The sequence below is a fragment of the Geospiza fortis genome, unplaced genomic scaffold, assembly GCF_000277835.1.
Source record: "Geospiza fortis unplaced genomic scaffold, GeoFor_1.0 scaffold44, whole genome shotgun sequence".
NCBI classification, from domain to species: Eukaryota; Metazoa; Chordata; class Aves; order Passeriformes; family Thraupidae; genus Geospiza; species Geospiza fortis.
The window spans coordinates 1,396,345-1,402,344 of record NW_005054404.1 but is presented as its reverse complement, the minus strand read 5'-3'; the positions used below and the strand labels follow the sequence as shown (position 1 = coordinate 1,402,344).

Below are 6,000 nucleotides of genomic sequence, written 5' to 3'. Positions count from 1 at the left end.
TTCATTATAAAATTTTATCTACTATAAAATACAAAGTTTTTTTTTTGGGGGGGGCGGGAGGAAGAAAATGTTGTTTCAGAGAATTTAAATATTCTTTTTACAGTGCTTTCAAGGTAATTGTTTAACTAATTGAAGTCGAATAAGTACCTAAGGAATGGGAGGATGAAATAGTCTTTGATGAATTAACTAACTTCTGAAAATATGAGGAGCAGATAATACCAAGCTGTATTTTGTTTTTATGTGAAAAAATTTTTAAAAAACTGTAAAATCAGATGCCATTAGTCTTGGAATTCCCCAGGTGTATGACGTAGATTATATTGTTTAGAGCAAAATGTGTTGTTGATGAGTAAGTTTTCATTGTGTTCAGGTCACATATGAAGAACACCATCTACGACTTGTAAAATGATTCAGAGATGAGCAATTTTGTTACAGCTTACTGATAGCTGGAGAGAGAAATTGCATCAGGAGAAATTTGTTTGGAAATATTCTTTGTTTTTCAAAGCTGATATCATGAGTATGTACTGTCTGTGGAAGTTTTACGTACTGAATATTTCAGCACACTAATTTTGTCTTTAGTTTTGAGTGAAGTGCTAATGATTTTGCATATTGTTTCTGCTTTGGAAATCTGAAAAATGATGAAGTAATAATTTGGTTGCATTTAATTGAGTTGTGCAATGAACCATTAAACAACTTTTTATTTTAGTTTTTGCTTAGGAAAATAGTATACAAAAAATAAAGCTATAGACATATTTATTTGTAATATAAATTATTAGAATAGCAGCTCAACTTTTGGTCATGTTAAAGTCATGTGCAAGCCTACATTGCTCTTGTTGGACTAAAGTGAAAATAATGAAATCCACTCTCCTGTCATTAAATGTTTATTTTTCATTTTAAATCAAACAGTGGATCTAACTAAATCATATATAATCTTAGAGATATTTTCCAATTCAAATACTATCTGAAAACTTTGTCACAGTTAGAAACTGCTGTCCTAAACTTTCAAGGGATCTTTAATTATGAGCCTATTTGCTGTGGATTTGGAATTTTGTAGATTTCCTCTGTTGCAAAGAGATGTGTATATAAAAATGAATGAAAATAATGCAGCAATAACTAATCTAGAAAGAACAGCTTAATTTTCCCATGATGCATACAAAAATAGCAGAAACAGTTGATTAAAGTTTTGTATTATGATCTCGCAGTGAAGCTCTTGCTTGGTTTCAGATTTGTAGGATGGATTTCAGATTTTCTGCCCTTAAATATTTCTAAAAGAGTTTAGTTGGATGGAATCTTATGTTATTTTTTCTGCAGTACAGATGTATTTGTAACATGGAAATGATCTTTGGAAAGTGAACATGACTGTTCTTCATCTCAGTTGAAGACTGTAGTAGGTGAACTATTCAATAAAAATTACATGTAGTTAGAGAAAGAATCTTGGAAATCTGTGGCAGAGGCACTAGAAACTTTCTCTTCACTCTTCTAGAAGATGTGAGAAGAAGCTGTGTTGCTAAATTACTGTAACTGCAAAAAATCATGAGCTCTTGGGGTTAGAAGTATGTGAACAGATACTTGAGAGGTGAGAAACTGCGGAAGTATGAAAATGCCAGAAGACTGAGTGAATTTTAAATGCCTTGTGCTGAAACCACAACTGTTTTTTTACAGTCTTTCACGAAAGAATAAAATATCCCATGTTAGAAGGGGCCCAGAAGAATCATTGAAGTCCAACTCCTGGCCCTGCACAGGACACCCCGAGAGTCACCCCATGTGCCTGAGAGCATTGACCAAACACTTCTTGAGCTCCATCAGGCTGGTGCTGTGCCCACTTCCCTGGGGAGCTGTTTCAGTGCCCAACCACCCTCTGGGTGAAGAACTTTTCCTAATATCCAACCTAAATCTCCCCTGACACAGCTTCAGGCCATTCCCTCAGGTCCTGTCACTGGCTACAGCATCTCTGTAGTTCTTCTCTTCGTCAGACCTTCCTTCCACTGGGTATACAGCTCACTTTTTTGCCTTATTTCTGAGAGAAGATTCCTGCTCAGCCAAGCTGGCCTTCTGCCTCCTCCGCTTGACTTACGACATTTTGAAACTTCCTGTTCCTGTGCCCCTGGGAGGTGGCACCTAAAAAATGACCGGATCTGATGGACCCCAGCGCCCTCAAAACCATTTCCTCTGGGCATCTTGCTGATTCTTTAAACAGCTTGAAGTCAGCTCTTGTCATGCCCAGGACTGAAATTTTGCTGTCACTTTTTCTTCTGATAATGGAGATTTTAAACTCAATTGCTTTGTGGTCACTGTGGCCAAGGTTTCACTGTGGCCAAGTCATGACTGCATTCACGAGATCTTCCCTATTAATAAGCAACACATCAAGGAGGGCACCTTTTGTAGCTGGCTCCATTAGTTGCTGTATTGTAAGACTACTCAGATTTCGGACTGTTCTGGACCTATTTGTGCAGCTGTTTTGAAGGTGTCCCTTAGTTCCTCAGAGTAATTTTATGGAATCATTGTCCTGGATAGGTGGCCTATAGTAGACTATAATGACATCCACATTATTTTTTTGTCCCTAAATCCTTACTCAGAGACTGTCATCCTGCCATTGCTGGCTTCAGGCAGTGTTCTAGCCCTTCCATCTCACCTGCCCTGCCTGTCCCTCCTGGAGAGCTTCTGACCATCCAACATGGCACTTCCATCAAGGGGTTCATCCCACCAGCTTTCACTTATTCCCATGATGATCCTCATGCTGTGTGTGTTGGTGTGGAAACATTTTGGGTGTCATCCGTTGTAGCTGACACCTCCTGGACCAGTTTAAGGATCTCACTAGCACTCAGTTCCTTGAGCTTTGGCATACCATCCCATTGCTTATCACTGTCAAACCTGTTTATGTCCTTTTGCTTCTTCCAGTGTAATTTAAAGCTCTATCAAATTTTTATTTTCCTCTGTAGCTCTTTTGCTGCTGTATGCTTTTCTTAAAAGTAGAGCAAAATGTTAGTATACTGATACTAGCAGTGATGTATGATCTTGTGATTACAATGTGAAGGGTACTGCTTATGTTACCCGAGGGAGCAGTTCTGGTTGCATGTTTCATTTAAGTTTGTCATTCCTGGGCAGTGGAATGTTCTGTTTAGCTACTTTAATGTTCCCTTAATTAATTTATTTAGGAGTAAATCTGGAACATGAAAAAGGAATGAGGTAGATAGTACGTTTGATTTTTTAAAGGTGACTTGCACACTTGAGTATGAACATTGTCATGACAACACTTTGGAGCATGTAAGCTTGCATATAATTACAGTGGTGTTCCTGCTGTTGCTGCAGGATCAGGCATTTGAGAAATGTATGAATAAAGAAGATGCTTAAATGAGCTGTTCTTTTATTCTGCCTTACGTGGTGTCCCAGAGAGTCATTGTTGCTACAGAATAGGGGTCTTATGTGGCGTATAGTCCTCAGTAGTGTTAATTGGGACATTTTCAAGCAGAGTTTTAGAGAGATGTGTGGATTAATAGCTCTAATCTAGGGATACTTCTGGAAGTGTTAGGTGTGTGAGCTGTGAGTCAATTGAAACCCTGTTGTCATTTTTCTTGCTTTTCTTCACTGTGCCTCTCCTTACTTTTCGTGCAGTCTCTCTACAGGCCTTGGAAAAGTCTATCAGATTACACCAAAAAAATGAAACTTCTGCTAGCTGTTTTTAGTCGTGCATGTCAGTTACTGTGAAGTTGCTTTCTTGCAGTCTTGTTTTATTTTTTGTCTTCTGTCAATACAGATTAGAGATTTAATTTATAATTGAGATCTAATTACTTTTTCTTCTCTGTAATACCGTTTTGACTTTTTTTAATAGCTTCTTTTGCCTTTCTGTTCACACTTGAACATAGTAATTTCACTCCTTTGATCTTGCTTTGTCAACTTGGCTGTGATGGTGTTTGCCATTGTCCTGATATTTAGTCCAGTATCTTTTTGAACTAAGAACAATTATTTAAATCCTAACAATATTCCCTAATGTTGGGCTGAAGTTTATGGTTTAAGTGTGCTCATTTATGTGGGCAGAAATGAAAAAAATGAAAATTAAACAGAAAATCAAGCTGTGAAATGAGGATGGCATGTTTTTCACAGATTGCCTATAACTATCATACAGCAAGAAAGTGATTTTGCAAATAATTTACAATGCTTACACTGTATGTATTCCTTTTGTGCTTCAGATGATGCACACCTTTGAATGATGTCTGTCTTCTAAGCCTTAAAAATTACATTGAGTCTTTGAGACAAATCTACTGCATCTTCCTTAATAGTAAAAAAAACCTGTACTTTCATTCTGTATCAGAAATTTTTACATTATAAGTAATTGCAAATACTGTATAAATATATCTCTTTGCCTTTTGGTGCTTTTCCTCTAGAATGTGAGCATTATGGTGAAGAGAAGATACTGCCATCAACATTATAACACTGTAATAGGTAAGTACAATAGAAACAAATTTAACCATGAAAAAGTTTTGTATTTTTAAGGTAAATACATCCTAAAATATTGCACAGGAACTTCAAAATGGAGAAAATCATAAGCACTGTCCTTATTTTGAGTTAGTTGGAGATTATTTTATTAGGAAAATGTAAGAGAACACCTGTGTCCTGGAGAAACTGTGACAAGGAATACTTCCATGTCTTCCTTTAGATATGTAATATGGGAAAAATGTGAGGGACTTGTGTTGATTATTTAGCAGATATCTCATAAAAAGGTGCTAATTTCAGTGTATATAAGAAAGCTTACCTGTAATGTAAGTGGAGTATCTGTTGGTTCAACAGGAGGAAAGGGGAGGACATAAGTTACTGTGTAATACGTTTGTCCATATAATAGACACATTTCTGGAAATCAAAATTGATGTTTGTCATGTATTTGGTACACTAAAAATTCTAGGATTGTTTATTGTTAGTTCTTCCTGAAAAAGCCAGTAAAACATGGAAGTCTTTTCTTTGGTACCTAAAACATCTAGTTGTATTCTTTTGCATCAAACATGCTGACCTGCATTCTAAGAACTGAATGGTGACTTTGAAGTTCTACTTCAACACACTTAATGTCTAGCTTCCTTATTTCTTCCTTTACTTCCACTATGCTTTTGTAGCATAGTGGGTGAGGGAAAATTACCTGTTGCTTCCCATTGAGTCAGTTCCTTTGAGATCTGTGGTTTAGAAGGTGACTCTAGGGTATCTGAAAGCCTGCAAGATTATGTAGTATGTCCCCTTTTCTCTTAAAGGCTTCTGTCTGTACCATAAAAAACCACAAGTTTCATTACTCACTGCTGAAGTCCTTTTCCCTGGCATTAAGCAAGTCATCTTGGATTGTAATCTACATTTGAATTTTTTGATTGTTTTCAGAACAAGCCTTTCATTCCCCCTTTCACAGTATTGTGGTCATATTTCATTGCCAAACAAATTTCCATGTACTTCCTTGTTCAGGTAATATGTTAGTCAGCTGTTGATTAATGATTTTTAAATGTCATCTAGTTATAACCATGCTATAACTATGTATGATTTAGCAGATGCAAAATCAGGTGACTGTTCATGTTATTTGGTATATTTTTCGCTACTACCTCTTTGATTTTTGAAATTTTGTGGTAAGCTGTGATATGAATAATAATTTTACTTTGTGAGAAATTGGTTTACAAAATAAAAGTGTCTTCAGCTCAAAGTATTAAAAATAAGCTCCTGGTGACTACCTTTAAAATAGACTGTAGCACATGAAATACATTTTTCCAGAGGATGTTCTCCATTACTTCAGTGTATTCCCAACATTGAAGCAAATGTAGGAAAATAATTTTGGACAGACATTTAACTCATTGTGGAATTTTGCCATGGTAGAAACTTCTGAATTACAGGGTTTTATACCACTGTCATCAAATAGAAAACAATATCCATTGTTCTTATAGCTGAGATTTAAACACAAAAGCTTTCTTGTGATTCTTTATTACAGTAGTAAGATAGCATTGTTTTTGCTGAAATCCATGTAGGAATTCGTGTCTAGGC

General features: G+C 36.2%; 1 protein-coding gene across 6 annotated transcripts in view; it reads left to right on the top strand.

The window, feature by feature from the left end:
* Nucleotides 1-6,000, top strand: part of CSNK1G3 (casein kinase 1 gamma 3) — a 65,735-nt gene that overhangs the window by 4,760 nt on the left and 54,975 nt on the right. For all 6 annotated transcript variants that reach the window (XM_031061234.1, XM_031061232.1, XM_005426185.2 and 3 more), the window contains exon 2: nucleotides 4,380-4,437. The gene's annotated coding sequence lies outside the window, so the exon portion shown is untranslated. The remainder of the gene's footprint in view (nucleotides 1-4,379; nucleotides 4,438-6,000) is intronic.